Source organism: Cervus elaphus, chromosome 18 (assembly GCF_910594005.1).
Source record: "Cervus elaphus chromosome 18, mCerEla1.1, whole genome shotgun sequence".
NCBI lineage: Eukaryota > Metazoa > Chordata > Mammalia > Artiodactyla > Cervidae > Cervus > Cervus elaphus.
Window position 1 is genome coordinate 14,732,282 of NC_057832.1, and position 16,542 is coordinate 14,748,823.

The 16,542-nt window shown below is 43.9% G+C and overlaps 1 pseudogene; it reads left to right on the plus strand.

Annotated features, from left to right (window-relative positions):
- The window catches only part of LOC122674661, a 172,766-nt pseudogene that overhangs the window by 127,632 nt on the left and 28,592 nt on the right, over nt 1–16,542 (plus strand).

Here is a 16,542-nt window from a genome sequence, read left to right on the forward strand (position 1 = left end):
TTTTTTCAAAGCCGTTCATCTTATTTGGTCTCTTTCATTTCAGGATTCTTAAAATAAAAACAGCAGGAGTGCACTCTTTGAGAACCGGGACTTAATTCTTACGTTAAAGTTGGAATATGGGTGAAGGGGTTCTCCTATGCCTGGGAGCACACTCCTTCCCAAACCCTGGTTTTCTCCAGTCCATAGTTCATGGTGTACTCCGCGGCATTTAAGCAAGATGGACCCACACAGTGCAGAGAGAGTTTGTGCCAGTCACCTAGCAGTGTGGACCTGCCTGAGCCTCCCTATATTCCTACAACTTACTTTAGGTATCCTTCCAATCCCAGCATGAACCTTAGATGGGTAGACATTTAATCTGCCTGAAACTCTTTTTCATCTAGAAAATAGCAATGATTGTAGGATCATAATCATCGCATCCCTTTCTGCGAGACTCAAATAACATGTAAAAATATTCGCTCACACATACAAGTTTTCAAAACCACAAGCAATCAATAAAGCTTTATGATACTGAAAGGGGTTGCATTTTTGAAGCATAAGATTTTACAAGAAGCATCTATCTGAGATTCTGCTTATTTACTGGCCCCTCAAGCCCACATTCGAGCCGTCTGATGTCCTATAATTTGGTGCTTTCCCTGCACCAGCTACAACTCTGATTATGCATGGTGGGTGATTACCCAGTTCTGGTCACAGGTCTTGCAAAACAGATTTAAAGATCACAAAGCAGCTTTGTCCTCTCCCTGTCACCAAGGAGATGCTGCTGCAACATTCAGCAGCACAGTGAAGCGTGCACTTGAAGAGATGGAATAAAAGCCTTTTCACTCTGGCCTGGTCAGCACTTGATTTTTGCATCTGTGATTTTCCATTACTGTTGATTACATGAAACAAAAGAAAAGAAAGATGAGGTCATGACAGCTATTTGTGAGTGCAGGTATGATGGTTGGGTCATTAATTGGGAAGAGAAAAGAACCCCCAACCCTCTCTGGGAGACAGCAGGGGGTGGCTTTTCATTGCTTCTGGTGGGGCGTGGTGGCAGGGGAGAAATTTCTATCACCACATTCTGACACTGTTTTCCTGAAACAGAAGCTGCAAGAGTGGCAGGAATAATGGAGGAGCCGGTTGTGATCTAGAGAGAACAGCCCACACAGAAGAAGGCCTTGACAATGGATGGGCTTGACTTCACTTTTCCAGAGGCATTTGCCTGGAGCAACTCCAGATTTCTCCTGTTAGGCTCCGAAGCCACCACTTCTGAGTCCAGCCTTGTATCTTGGAGGTGTATCAAATATCCTTTCTAGATCTCTGCCACCCGATCTTCTCTCATCCCCATGGTGCCCTGGAGCCCTTGCAGCTGAGAGGCAGTTCCGATGCTCCAGTGAATCACTTGGTCACTGCAATCCTACTCTTGATCCCTTCAAGCTAGGACTGTTCCCGAGACAGGACCATATGTGATCAATGCAGCTTGTGAAGTCTCCATTGCTGCCCAGGGACACAGGTCAGGGCTCACCTCAAGCCTAGCATGTGCATGGTTTAATCCCAGATGAACCCATCCTACTTACCCACATTCTCTCATTATCCGGGCTCTTCCGCACTTCTCTACCTAGCCTAGCTGGTTTTTCATGACACGTATGCTCCCAGTGTGACCCTGTGCCCTCACTCAGGGCCCTGTCCTGGGCCCTGTCTTTCCAGGGACACTGGGTGTGGATTGGTTGGGGTTCCTTAGACACCTGGGGCCTCCCCTGAGGATGAGGTTGGTGCAGTGGCAAAGACCCCAGCCACTGGGAGCTGACAACGTGTGAATTCTGGCTGAAGATCTGCTACGGATCTCCTGTGCACCATGGGCAGGGCACACGCTCTCTTTAGAGAGAGCATTTTCTCTTAACTACTGTTATGCATCTCTAGTGATTCTTCCAGTGATAGCATTGTTAAATTCTCTGTAGCTGGGCCTGCAGCTGAGAGCAGGCCAGCTCTTTGGGGCCACAAGCTGTGGACAAGGAGAGAGACTTTCAGCGCACATTTGTGAGGACACTTTCTATTATAGCAGCTCCCTTCTCTGTCACCAAAAGAGACCCAGACCTCAGCTCAATGAGAACATCAGTAACTTAGAAACCATGGAAGAAGCTTTCAACTCCAGCCCACTGAGCTGGTCGATGACAAAGGAAGGCAATCATTAGTTGGCAAAGAGAAGGGAAAGAACTTACCCCAGCAGGGCTCCGGGAGGAGCCCAGGGTGAGAAAGGAAGAGAAAGCAGAAGAGAAACCGAGGTCACAGGAAAGGGAGGCAGCCTACTCTGGGACCAGGCAAGATTAAACATCCTGTTTCACAGGAGGCTGAGCCCACAAAGCCAGAATCTTGGTGAGAAGGAGGGCTGGAGACAGTAAGTAGGGATGTGAATTCAACCCAGGCCTGTGAAGAGGGTGAAGTCACAGGCCCAGCGTTCCTATCAGGGAGTTTTCCCCAGCCTTTCCTTCTAGAAAAATGTGTGTTTTTAGGTCTTGCATTTAAGTCTTCAATCCATTTTGAGGTAAATTTTGTGAATGTTATAAGATGCAGGTCCAATTTCATTTGTTTTCATGTGTCTATTCATTTTTTCCCTAAGAGTATTTATTGAAGTGGCTACAGTAAGTCCCCTTTGAGTTTAGAACTTTCAAAGATGAGAACGTGCATTTGCGTGTCCAGTCAGGTAAGTTAGTTCCCATCTCTGGTGTACACTGTCACGTCTGCATCCTCCAACACGGTTGTGTTTTGTGTACTTCCCTGTATGGTGTGATATACAGGACTGCTACTGCTGCTGCTGCTAAGTCACTTCAGTCGTGTCCGACTCTGTGCGGCCCCATCCCTGGGATTCTCCAGGCAAGAACACTGGAGTGGGTTGCCATTTCCTTCTCCAATGCATAAAAGTGAAAAGTGAAAGTGAAGTCGCTCAGTCATGTCCAACTCTTCACGACCCCATGGACTGCAGCCTACCAGGCTCCTCCGTCCATGGGATTTTCCAGGCAGGAGTACTGGAGCGGGGTGCCATTGCCTTCTCCGGATATATAGGACAATAGTACAATAGCTTTATTCCAAGCCCTGCATGTCCAGAAGGAAGCGTAAGACCATGGGTGATGCAACAAGTACTGCACTCTAGCACATTTCAAGGTATTGTCCTGTAAGATTAAAACTGTTTTCCTTATTTTCGGTGTTTGTTTTTATGTATAATTTGTGTGAAAAGTGTTATAAACTTATATGGTACAGTCCTATATAGCCAGTTGTGTTTGTTAGGTACCTTGGGAAATTTTGTTGGAATTCAACAAATTGGAGTTAATGAACACGCTCTCGGAATGGAACTCATTCATATTTAGGGGACTAACTGTTTTCCCTGCAGTGACCTGTCTCAGCATCAGCCTACCATCTCTAAGGGAACCCAAGTTAGAGGGGCGTCTCAAGATGAGATGAATCAGTGGATGGAAAGCCTTTAGAATCATAGCTGGCACACAGTCAGTCCTCAGTTGTACTGGTTCTCGTCATCCCTGAGGGCCTGCCTCGAACCTGCCGTCCCCCCACTGGGCTCCACATCAGTGTCCAGGTCTGCAGGAACATGTCTCAGACCCTTCTCTCTGAGGCCTTAGCTGGCCCTCGTTCCTCAAGCTCATCAGCTCTGATTTTCTCCCTGGCTCCTCTGATTCTCTTCACTCCCCAACTCAGTGGCCAGTTTTTATTTTCTTCTTTCTTTTATCTTTGTTTCTTACACCACTTTGAGAATTCAGAATCTAAAGCTCTCTCTTCCCCTGAGAAAGTTCAACTCTACAAATCACTACAAAATTGACACCTGCTAACATCTGCAGTCTTTCCCGCCGACCTATTTTCTACAGCGCTGGGTGAGTTTGCAACTTACCACTGATACTTTGCCTTTCAATTTCCTCACCATCCTGACCTTGATTTTGGCGCCATGACCACGCAGGCAGGGGATGGCTCCTGTGGCCAGGTCCTGTGACATGCGCCCATGCCATGCCGTGGGCATTTAATGTGTTGAGGGCATGAGAGATGTCAGTACAGGTACCTACAGGCACTCAGAAGGGACCCCTCCCTGCCCTTCCCCTCTTTCTTCCTGAGATGGGCAGTGTGGTCCTGCCCTTAAAACTACCAGGAGAGCTGACTGTCTTCATTGGCAGGTGGTTGGATAAGTGTTCTATGAAGAGGTGGGGTTACAATGCTCATCACCAGGTATAATTAAAACCCACTTAGTATTTTGCAAGAGAGGATTCTGAAACCTTGTGATAGTAGAGCAAAGATAAACAGTAACATCTGCTCTCAGAATAACATCCATACTCTTAAACTAAACATTTTCTATTGTAAAAATCATTACCTGGAAAGGCCCTCCTGATAGCCCTAGTTTGTGTGAAATCCCCGAGGCATTTTTAGGGTTTTCCAATTTTCCTCTCTCATTCTCACTCAGGCTTTCTCTGTCTCAATCTCTTTCACTGTTAATAACAGAGTATAACTTTTAAGGCCATAGAGGGACCATTCTTGCATTCATATCATTGCTTATGCCAACAGAGTGCTCAGTTTTGTAAATAAACACATGCCTTACAATTTTACCTCTCAGTTTTGGCTTAAAGTTTATATCCTCTGTTCTAATCATGCAGAAAGTCTATCCTTCTTTCCTTTTGTGATTTTGCTTATTTTAAAAGAGGATGCTCTGTTTCAGCAGACAGCTGGATTTGTTGCTATTTTGACAGACAACTATACTTAATATAATATCATTTCAGAAACACAGATTGTCACTATTCTAGAATACTACTTACACAATGGTCCATATGGTAAAATAGATCCACTTGAAGAATAGCACAATAGTTTGTGGGTAACCAGATACACTGGGTCAGTTCAGGCCAATTAATATCAACTGAAGTGCCAATGTCCTTTGAATTATCAGAAAAGCAAGTGCAATGTTTCTCGTGGCTTTTGATAAACTGCATTAATGTAGTAATCATTCCTAGGCTCTTGGGGCTTTCCTGTATTGTCATTGAAACAGACAAATAGCACAATTTCCCACTTAGATATGCATTTTAATACCTGCTGTTTGCCATTTAGACTTAATTAATAACCTATTAAAAGCTATAATGACCAGCCCACAGCCACATCATAAATGATAGGTCAACGCTGTTTTTTCTTTTGTTTCAGGTTTGGATTTTTAAAAGACTTTTATCCCTCCACATTCACTGGTTGAAGATCAGCCATAGTGTCTCCAATTCCTGTCAAATTTTACTCTACCAGTAACTTAAAAGGAGACATGAACTCAAGTAAGGCAACAGTAATGGTGAAGAATGTTTCTCGAGCCAGTATCGGCGCTGACTGCATGCCTTCCCCTGGAGAGAATGGCGTCCAGGATGTGCTCTTGCCAGAGGTCCCATTTCCTGAAGACGGTAATTCTTCTGTTCTGGTGTCTTCCAGGCTGGTTTCACATTCCTCCTGGACTTCCCTCCCTCTCCAGCGTTAATAAGTAAACCAGGGAAAGATACAAGAGCTGGGTTTCTGTGTTTCCCCCTTATCACAGTTACCCTCTTCTTATAGGCTTTCCTGGAGCTTCTGATCAGTTTTTCCCTTAGACCTGGGGAGCACTCCCTCAGAGTCTTCTTGCAGCCCCTTGGGATAAGGGCTGGGTGGCTATAGGCAGCTTCTGCCTTCTCAGTGCTAGTCTTTCAACCTCCCTTAGTTTTTAAAATCTCCAAAGAGTTAGGGGAAATAGAATAGCTACAAAAATTATTTAAATAGAATTTCAGAGAGGTGAACAAACATAATAGTAACATGTTATTTCTATGTTTGCTAAGGATGTTTAGAGAAACATCTGTCAAATGGCTTCATTTCTTTTCTGAGGTTTTAGCTGCCAGAGACCTCGGCTAGGTAACAGGAAGATGTGCATATCTTCCTACTTTTAGGGAGACTCTGAAAAATAAATGTAAAGCAATATGCTCCTTTGCTAGTTGTTCTAATGTTTAATTTAGCATTTAAGGGGCCTGATCTTGCTCCCCAAGCAATGCTGTGGTTATCAGGCTCATGGTCGTGCTGATAATATACGCTAGGCACAGAGGCGGCTAACGGAATCCAATTTTAGGTAAGAGTTTTTCCTGCAACGACTCAGATAGAGTGTGTAGGTCAGAGAACATTTCCAAATGGGCCTCTGACCTGGGCCCAGCTACGCCACTTGTTTACTTGCTCTTGGCAATTTGACCTTCTACAGTGTTGGAGATCTTCATTGTCTACAAAATAAAGCCAAGTGATATCATCAGCTAATGACCAATTACTCATTTCAAAGAATAATATCTGGCTCATTTCTGAATATCTCTTAAGAAGTGCAAATCCGCTTTTGAGTCTCAAATATAAAAGCCATCAAAGCAGGATTTTTTTTTCCCTTCCAGAGGTATTCATTAGTACTAATAATTTCTGAAGCATCAAGTGATTTCTTATGTCAAATGTACCACACTGTTAGACTTTTCCATGAATTGATCATAATCACCTTTATGTTGAACTTCAAGTGTCTAATTTAGACATAAGTGTTTTCAACTGAAATCTTGCATTTTCAGGTTGTTCAAATGCACAAACTTCCCCAAGAACAGAGGTACCAGCCTGGTACCATGTTCCAGGCTCTGAGAACCTAAAATAAGCCCATCCATGGATGAGACGAGACAAAATATGTAAAGTATACCATTTCCAAATCTCTTCTTAGGGGGTAGAGGGGAGAGGAGTCAGATGGAAATATAAAAATATGAATTGACAGATAAAAAGAATCTTAGATTCATATAATTTTATAAATGTGAGAAATCATGCAGACCTTTAAGATACTGGTTCTCCAACTCTGGTGAAGGGCTTGTTTTGCTCTCTATTTTCTTTACCTGTTATGTAAACCTCAGTCCTCCAGTTGCAAGGAGCTGAATTCTGTCACAACCTGCATGAACCTGAAAGAGACTTTGGTGTTGCAGGTAAGAGGCCAGCGTGGCTGACACCTTGGCTTCATCCCAGTGAGATACCTTGAGGTAAGAACACAGCTGACCCTTGATAGCTTACGGTGAATGATGTAGGATTTGTGATCTCAGAAGAAGATTTAGCTTCAGGACCAGGGACCAGGCTTGATCACTCAAGAGCTTTTGTGTAGTGGAGTTTTATTAAAGCAAGAAAAGGGACAAGGAAAGCTTCTGACATAGACAGCAGAATGGAACAGAGAGTGCCCCCCTCGCTAGTCTACGCAAGGGAGTTATATACTTTTTTTAAAATTAGTTATCACAATAAATCAAAGGAATGTCACAAGTTTGTAAAGATCTTACCAGACCCAATCCCACAATTTACATTTTAAGATAACAAGATTGAAGTGAAAGTGGCTCAGTCATGTCCAACTCTTTGCGACCCCATGGACTATACAGGCCATGGATTTTTCCAGGCCAGACCTGGAGTGGGTAGCCTTTCCCTTCCGCAGGGGATCTTCTTAAACCAGGGACTGAACCCAGGTCTCCCACATTGCAGGTGGATTCTTTACCAGCTGAGCCACAAGGGAAGCCCCGTACATGAACTGTGAACTTCCAGATGTTCAAAGTGGATTAGAAAAGGCAGAGGAAACAGAGATGAAGTTGCCAACATCCATTGGATAATCAAAAAGCAAGAGAGCTTCAGAAAAAAAATCTACTTCTGCTTTATTGACTATGCCAAAGCTTTTGACTGTGTGGATCACAACAAACTGTGGAAAAAAACATTTTATGAAACTAAGAATAAGGAATGTAGAGGAAAAAAAAAAAGTTTGTCCTTTTTTCCTCCTTGACAATTCCTGAACCCTATTTCCTCCTTGAGAGCCCCAGACACCTCTCTCCTCCCCAGGGACCCAAGGCTTCTCATCAGCCTGTGTAGGAATTGACTTTCTCATCCTCACATTCAGTTCAGTTCAATTCAGTCACTCAGTTGGGTCCGACTCTTTGCAACCCCATGAACTACAGCATGCAGCCCTCCCTGTCCATCACCAACTTTCAGAGTTCACTCAAACTCATGTCCATTGAGTCAGTGATGCCATCCAACCATCTCATTCTCTGTCATCCCCTTCTCTTCCTGCCTTCAATCTTTCCCAGTATCAGGGTTTTTTCCAGTGAGTCAGTTCTTCACATCAGGTGGCCAAAGAATTGGAGTTTCAGCTTCATCATCAGTCCTTCCAATGAATATTCAGGACTGATTTCCTTCAGGATGGACTTGTTAGATCTCCTTGCAGTCCAAGGGATTCTCAAGAGTCTTCTCCAACACCACAGTTCAAAAGCATCAATTCTTCGGCACTCAGCTTTTTTTATAGTCCAACTCTCACATCCATACATGACTACTGGAAAAACCATAGCCTTGACTAGACAGACCTTTGTTAGCAAAGTAATTTCTCTGCTTTTTAATGTGCTGTCTAGGTTGGTCATAGTTTTTCTTCCAAGGAGCAAATATATTTTAATTTCATGGCTGCAGTTACCATCTGCAGTGATGTTGGAGCACCCAAAAATAAAGTCACCCACTGTTTCCACTGTTTCCCCATCTATTTGCCATGAAGTGATGGGACTGGATGCCATGATCTTAGTTTTCTGAATGTTGAGTTTTAAGCCAATTTTTTCACTCTCCTCTTTCACTTTCATCAAAGAGGCTCTTTAGTTCTTCTTCACTTTCTGCCATAAGGGTGGTGTCACCTGCATATCTGAGATTATTGATATTTCTCCCAGCAGTCTTGATTGCAGCTTGTGTTTCATCCAGCCCAGCATTTCTAACAATGTACTCTGCATAGAAGTTAAATAAGCAAGGTGAGAATATACAGCCTTGATGTACTCCTTTTCCTATTTGGAGACAATTCTAACTGTTGCTTCCTGACCTGTATACAGGTTTCTCAGGAGGCAGGTCAGGTGGTCTGGTATTTCCATCTCTTTCAGAATTTTCCACAGTTTCTTGTGATCCACACAGTCAAAGGCTTTGGCATAGTCAATAAAGCAGAAATAAGTGTTTTCAGGAACTCTCTTGCTTTTCCGATGATCCAGCAGATGTTGGCAATTTGATCTCTGTTTCCTCTGCCGTTTCTAAAACCAGCTTGAACATCTGGAAGTTCATGGCTCACATACTATTGAAGCCTGGCTTGGATAATTTTGGGCATTACTTTACTAGCGTGTGAGATGAGTGCAATTGTGCAGTAGTTTGAGCATGATTTGGCATTGCCTTTCTTAGGGATTGGAATGAAAACTGACCTTTTCACAGGACCTTTTCCAGTCCTGTGGCCACTGCTGCGTTTTCCAAATTTGCTGGCATATTGAGTGCAGCACTTTCACAGCATCATCTTTTAGGATTGAAATAGCTCAACTGAAATTCTATCACCTCCACTAGCAATGTTCGTAGTGATGTTTCCTAAGGCCCACTTGACTTCACATTCCAGGATGTCTGGCTCTAGGTGAGTGATCACACCACCATGATTATCTGGGTCATGAATATCTTTTTTGTACAGTTCCTCTGTGTATTCTTGCCACCTCTTCTTAATATCTTCTGCTTCTGTTAGGTCCATACTATTTCTTTCTTTTATTGTATAAAGAGCAATACTGCATAGGAACCTGGAATGTTAGGTCCATGAATCAAGGCAAATTGGAAGTGATCAAACAGGGGATGGCAAGAATGAACGTCGACATTTTAAGAATCAGTGAACTAAAATGGACTGGAATGGGTGAATTTAACTCAGATGACCATTATATCTACTCCTGTGGTCAAGAATCCCTTAGAAGAAATGGGATAGCCATCATAGTCAACAAGAGTATTAAATGAGTTACTTGGATGCAGTCTCAAAAATGACAGAATGATCTCTGTTTGTTTCCAAGGCAAACCATTCAATGTCACAGTAATCCAAGTCTATGCCCTGATCAATAATGCTGAAGAAGCTGAAGTTGAACAGTTCTACGAAAACCTACAAGACCTTCTAGAATTAACACCTAAAAAAGATGTCCTTTTCATTATAGGGGACTGGAATGCAAAAGTAGGAAGTCAAGAAACACCTGGAGTAACAGGCAAATTTGGCCTTGGAGTACAAAATGAAGCAGGGCAAAAGCTAATAGAGTTCTGCCAAGAGAATCCACTGGTCATAGGAAACACCCTCTTCTAACAATACAGAAGAAGACTCTACACATGGACATCACCAGATGATCAACACCAAAATCAGATTGATTTTATTCTTTGCAGCCAAAGAGGGAGAAACTCTATACATTTAGTAAAAACAAGGCCAGGAGCTGATTGTGGCTCATGTCATGAACTCCTTATTGCCAAATTCAGACTTAAATTGAAGAATGTAGGGAAAACCACTAGACCATTCAGGTATGACCTAAATCAAATCCATAATGATTATATAATGGGAGTAAGAAATAGATTTAAGGGACTAGATCTGATAGACAGAGTGCCTGATGGACTATGGACGGAGGTTCGTGACATTGTACAGGAGACAGGGATCAAGACCCTCCCCAAGAAAAAGAAATGCAAAAAAGCAAAATGGCTGTCTGAAGAGGCCTTTTAAATAGCTGTGAAAAGAAGAGAAGTGAAAAGCAGAGGAGAAAAGGAAAGATCTGCCCATTTGAATGCAGAGTTCCAAAGAATAGCAAGGAGAGATAAGAAAGCCTTCCTCAGTGATCAGTGCAAAAAAATATAGGAAAACAATAGAATGGGAAAAGACTAGACATCTCTTTATGAAAACTAGAGATACCAAGGGAACATTTCACTCTCACCTAGACTCCTAAAAATTGTGGTAAGAAATTGTGAGTCAATCCTTTTGCAAATAGAATAACCCTGTACTTGATGGAGAATAGTGAAATGTTGTTATATTTCCAAAGACATTTGTCAATGAAAATAATCAGTAAACAATCTACATTGAGAAAAGCATTTTATTTATGCCAAATAAAGAACCAGCCCTTTCCTAGATTACTGGGAGAAGCTGCTCCAGAGAAACATGGTCTTCAGCACAGTTTTTCATCTTGTCAGATAAATAAGCCAGGGATATATATCTCCAAGTTTCAAAAAACAAAACAAAACACACCCACATAACTTTCCCATCGATCAGCGCATCCGTGCACAGCAAAGCAGCATGGCTTTAGTACCTGGGAAGGCTGTCTTATCTTGGAAGGAGCACTAGGGCTAGCAATGGTACCCCACTAAGGGGAGCATTTACTCTTTATTTTTAAGATGGACACTGACTCATTTGGTAAAGGTTACACTTGCAATGCAGGAGACCTGGGTTTGACCCCTGGGTTGGAAAGATACCCTTGAGGAGGGCATGGCAACCCACTCCATTCTTGCCTGGAGAATCCCCATGGACGGACGAGCCTGGCGGGCTACAGACCATGGGGTCACAAAGAGTCGAGCAAGGCTGAGCAACACAGACAGTCACAGTTCTTTCTTTCTGGTCAATGTGCCCATTCCTTTAATAATTAAAGCAGATGCACAATGCCTATTCGATAATCCACAAAAGGCTATTGCAGTTGCATAAAATTCAAGTAACTCATGCATGAGCCAGAATGTCTTCCCTATATCTCAATATGTAAAAGTTTCTTTTTGCACACTCAATATCAATATTTAAAAAGTTAGGTAATGATTCTGTTGAGGATGAGGGTTTTCTGTAGACCACACTGTGAGTAGTGGTTAAAACACATCCTTTTAGAAAACCGAATCATGGAGAGATGAGTCAAGCCAAACCAGCACAGCCTGCCCTTGACCATCTCATGTACCTGCATGTATGATTTTATTTAATCTTTAAAATAATCCTATGAGAAGACTATATGGAAGTGGGAATTTTAATATGCAACTAAAGACCTTAGAAAAGATTAATTAATCTATCTAAGCCTCACAGTGGAAAGCGGGAGCCAAAGCAGGTCTTGGAACCCAAACACCATGTTTACCAACCATGAGTGTTTAAAGCAAGTCAAAGAAAATTATGAAGGAGAAGGTGCTTTTGGATTTGTTCTAACAAGATTGTTTATGATCTCCCCCAGTTCCTATTCACGTAGCTGGATGTACTAGTTTTCCTTTGATGAGTAACAGATGATCATAAATGTAGAAGATGGAGTTGGAAACTACTCACAGTCTCCTCATCTCTGTGGGTCAGGAACCCAGGCTCTGCTTAGCTGGATCCTCTGCCCAGAGATGGACTCAAGAGATCAACCAGGCTTGGTTCTCATCTGGAGTCCCGAACACTCTTCCAACTTCATTCTGATGTTGGCCCAACTCAGGTCCCTGTTTTCTCGCTGGCTCCTAGAGGCTCACACCTCTGAGTAGTCCCAAACCTCAGTTATCTGCCCCCTCCTCACGTTCTCACACTTCAGTCTTTCCTTTGGAAGACTCACTAACTATGTCAGACTCACCACATATTAACTCAAAGTCCCCAGAAGTGACGTTGCATCCTTTTCCCAGGTTTGTTTGCCCTTAAGGGAAGGTATTGCATGAGGTGGAGGCACTGGGGGTGGGGATCCTGGGACCAGTTTGGAATTCTGCCCACCACAGTTAGAAACAAGAGTACATGTCACTCAAGTTTTCCGCCTTCCAAAGGGCACTAAGGTAGAAAGCATGGAGTTCCTACTTCCATCCTATTAGTTTTTCTATGCCCTCAGGTCATAGGCTGAGGAGGCTAAAATATGGCTAAGGAAAATGAATGTTGGGTAGAAGTAAATCACTCCATGGAGCTACTGTAGACGTTCCCGGGGATGCCAGTCAGTCCTTATAAGGAAAAATGCACTTTGTCCCAAAGGAAAGGCATATGTCATGGAAAAGACATCTTTTCAATTAGCTAAAGAATGAACAAAATTTTAGGTCAGAGAGCAATGAACATGATTTGTGTAAATTAAATGCAAATTGTTATCAAATAACAGAAAGAAGTGAAAAAGTTCTAGAACATGCATTATAATACCTGGTAAACCAAGTTAGTGGACATATTTCATGAATAGAAAGTCATAAAAATTATACCACAGTTCATCCATTATCAAAATGGCTTCATTCTGATCTAGAGAAAGATATTATTTGTAGATAAAATAAACCTAAACATTAAGACTTACCTGTGATGTGCCAGACTCTGAGCTAGACCAGACGCAGTTTTACCAGCAGCTCACCAGCGGCCCTGCAAAGCAGGGTGGGCCCTCACAGCTGGCCCCCAGTATGAAGTCTAAAGATCTGGACCAGGAAGGTATCGGGTGTGCATTTAAATGGAAGCATCTCTAGCCTCAAAATCCAGCCCCTCACATATGTGCACACCCCTACATCTCCTGCTGAAAGGATGGCTTTGAGCTCTGTAACTCCAGTTAGTTCACTGTCCATGTAAACCACAAATTCATGTACATTGGTGAATGGGAAGCAAATGACTGTTTCATTCTCTCAAAGTCCTGTAGCTAATGGATAGCTCATTTTTTGGTAATTCACACACACACACACACACACACACACACACACACACAGAGCCTTCTCTTTTCTACCCTCCACAATATCAGGAAACTATCATTTATTTATGGTTTTTAAATTACACAGCTCTCTATTTTTGCTATGATGAAAAGAAATCCATGTTCCCCACACTTATGAGCTATGTCCCTTCTCTAAAAGATATATGTGTTCATAAATAATCAATGGCACCAGACTTTAAGGAAAGAGGAGAAAGACCTCAATTTTTTTTCTCACAAACAAGTAATGGGCTACAGTTCTTGGTAAAAATACATTCCACAGAAAAGCTCTGTAAAAAGAAGTGTGGCAGAGAAAATAAATTTGATGGCTGAGGGGCCAAAGCAAACAAAAATAAAGTACAGAGAAGCAAGAGAAAATGCATGCAGATCAAGCCCTGAAAACAGCTGACTAGAAATGAGACCCAGGCCCCAGGGAGGACACCTCCCTGGCTATGATTCCAGAAACACGCATCTTTTGCTGGAGCGAGTGATTATCAGAAGATGTGGCTTTGTTTGGCTTCCCAGGTGGGGCTAGTGGTAAAGAACCCACCTGCCAATGCAGGAGATATAAGAGACACAGGTTTGATCCCTGGGTTGGGAAGATCCCCCGGAGGAGGGCAGGGCAACCCACTTCAGTACTGTTGTCTGGAGAATCCCGTGGACAGAGGAGCCTGGTGGGCTACAGTCCATAAGGTTGCAAAGAATCAAACACGATGAAAGTGACTTAGCATGTGGCCTCATTTGGAAGAAAGATCATTGCAGAGCTGGTTAGTTATGATGAAGTCATATTGCAGTCACTTGGTTAGGGTGGACTTCTAATTCAACATCTCTAGAGTCCTTGTAAAAAGATGGCCATGTGCAGACACAGATACAGGGAGAGAACACCATGCAACAATGCAAGGAGGCAGGGATGGAAGTGTTAGAGCTGCGAACGAACAGCCAGCATGGACAGCATGGCCAGCAACCGCGAGGGGAAAAGACCCTGATGCTGGGAAAGACTGAACGCAGGAGGAGAAGGGGACGGCAGAGGATGAGATGGCATCACTGACTCGATGGACACGAGTTTGAGCAAGCTCTGGGAGATGGTGATGGACAGGAAAGACTGGTGTGCGGCAGTCCATGGGGTCGCAAAGAGTCTGACACGACTGAGTGACCGAACTGACTGACAAGCGGTCACAGAGTCAAACAGGACTTGGCGACTAAACGACAAATAGACAAGCTAAGGACAGAGTCGCCCCCACACCCCTGAGAGCACATGGCCCCACTGACACTTAGATCTGGGACTTCCCTCCTCCAGGACTGAGACAAGAAAACTCTGCTCTGACTTTGTTACAGCAGCTTGGGGAGTGGATGCATACGACCTAGTGGAGGGCTTTCACCCACATCCCTACCCCCACTCACACAACCTTCACTTTACGTGCTCAGGCCCATGGCCACAGGGGACAATGAGCTCACAGGCAGAAAAAAGAAATGAATCTTCCTGACCATAGTTCCTACAAGATTTCAGGACCAAGAGAGGACTCTGCGGGTGCTGCTGCTAAGTCGCTTCAGTCGTGTCCGACTCCATAGATGGCAGCCCACCAGGCTCCCCCGTCCCTGGGATTCTCCAGGCAAGAACACTGGAGTGGGCTGCCATTTCCTTCTCCAAGAGACGACGCTAGATGCAGCCAAATGAGAGGGGAGTTGGGCTTCTCAGTACTGTGCCTAGATTGAAGATCCCGGGCTCCTGGGGTAAGACAGATGGGGAGTGACGCTGATGAGCACCTAGAGGCAGTGGACTCAGGGGAGACGCCTGAGCTGGGCACACAGGAGAGACGTGTCCACAGAGGGCACTGAGACAAGAAGGAATTGGGTGTGGGGTCCACCAAGGCCACACGGTCTGCCACAAGCTGGCTGCACAAGCCGCCCTTCCCAGCTGGGTCTGGGGAGCTCATGCCTTCCACTCCAGCCCGTGCTGCTTCTGGTGACCATATGGTAGGACTAAAGCCTAGCTGTGCTCCAAGGCCCCTTTCTGACTCCAGAAGACAGTCTTCCCCACTCCTTGTGAGGATGCAAAGACACACGGAAGTCCAAGAGAAAATGCAGGACCCAGAAACTAATGAGTGGTGATGGCAGGAAAGAAAAGGCCCCATGTGACTGAGCAAGAGCAGGTGGGTTTGGGGTCCAGGCACAAGTGGGCCCAGTGAGCCCCCATCTGCACAAAGCTCAGTGTCTCACACGGGCTCGTCTGGAAACCCAGGGGCCATCCAGAAAAACAAGCAGGGGTGATCGGGGGAAAACCAACAGCCAGAGGGACTGTTCAGACTCAGGAATTTTGTGTTTTTCTCACTGATGCACACGACTATTCCTATATAGTTATTAACAACAAGAAAATCCTGTTAACAGAGAGTGCTCTTCTCTGAGACAGTAGGGAATGCTTTAACCCCGTTGGCTGGCGCCCTGCAGTATCAGCATGCAGATGGTATCCTCTTCTTCCTTTATTCTGTCCTAGCGTCCAGGTAACCTCTAAGCTTGCAAGTCCACTGGGCAGCTTCTAGGAGCGCTTCCTTCATTCTTCAGAGAACGGCACACAGAATTTGTTTTTTCTTTCTTTTTCAGTTTCTTGGAAATTTTGCTTTGATTCTCCACTACAGATTTGGAGTTTATAGAAAAGTTCCACAGTACAGAGTCACCCGCGAGTCTGTTTGTGTCCTCCAATGTTGCGTCTCACACACCATGATTACTTGTCAAGACTAAGGATCTAACACTGTGCATGACTATTAACTAAACCACAGGCTTTATACAGAGGTCCCCAGTGTTTCCACTAACACCCTTTTCCTACTTCAGGATCCAACCCAGGGTACCACATTGCATTTAGTTGGCATGTCTGCTCTGGTCTGTGACAGTTTTCTCATCTTTATTTTTCATGACCATGACAGTTTTGTGGAGTAATTATTGGGTACCTTATAGATTGTCGCCTAAATTGGTTTTATCCTATATTTTACTCATGAAAGACTAGGGTCACAGGTTTTTGAAAAGGAAACCATAAGTGAGGTGCCTTTCTCGTCACATTCTATCAGTAAGTGATGGACATATGACTTCACTGATGATGTTAACCTTGGTCCTGTGGTTAAAGTGGCAT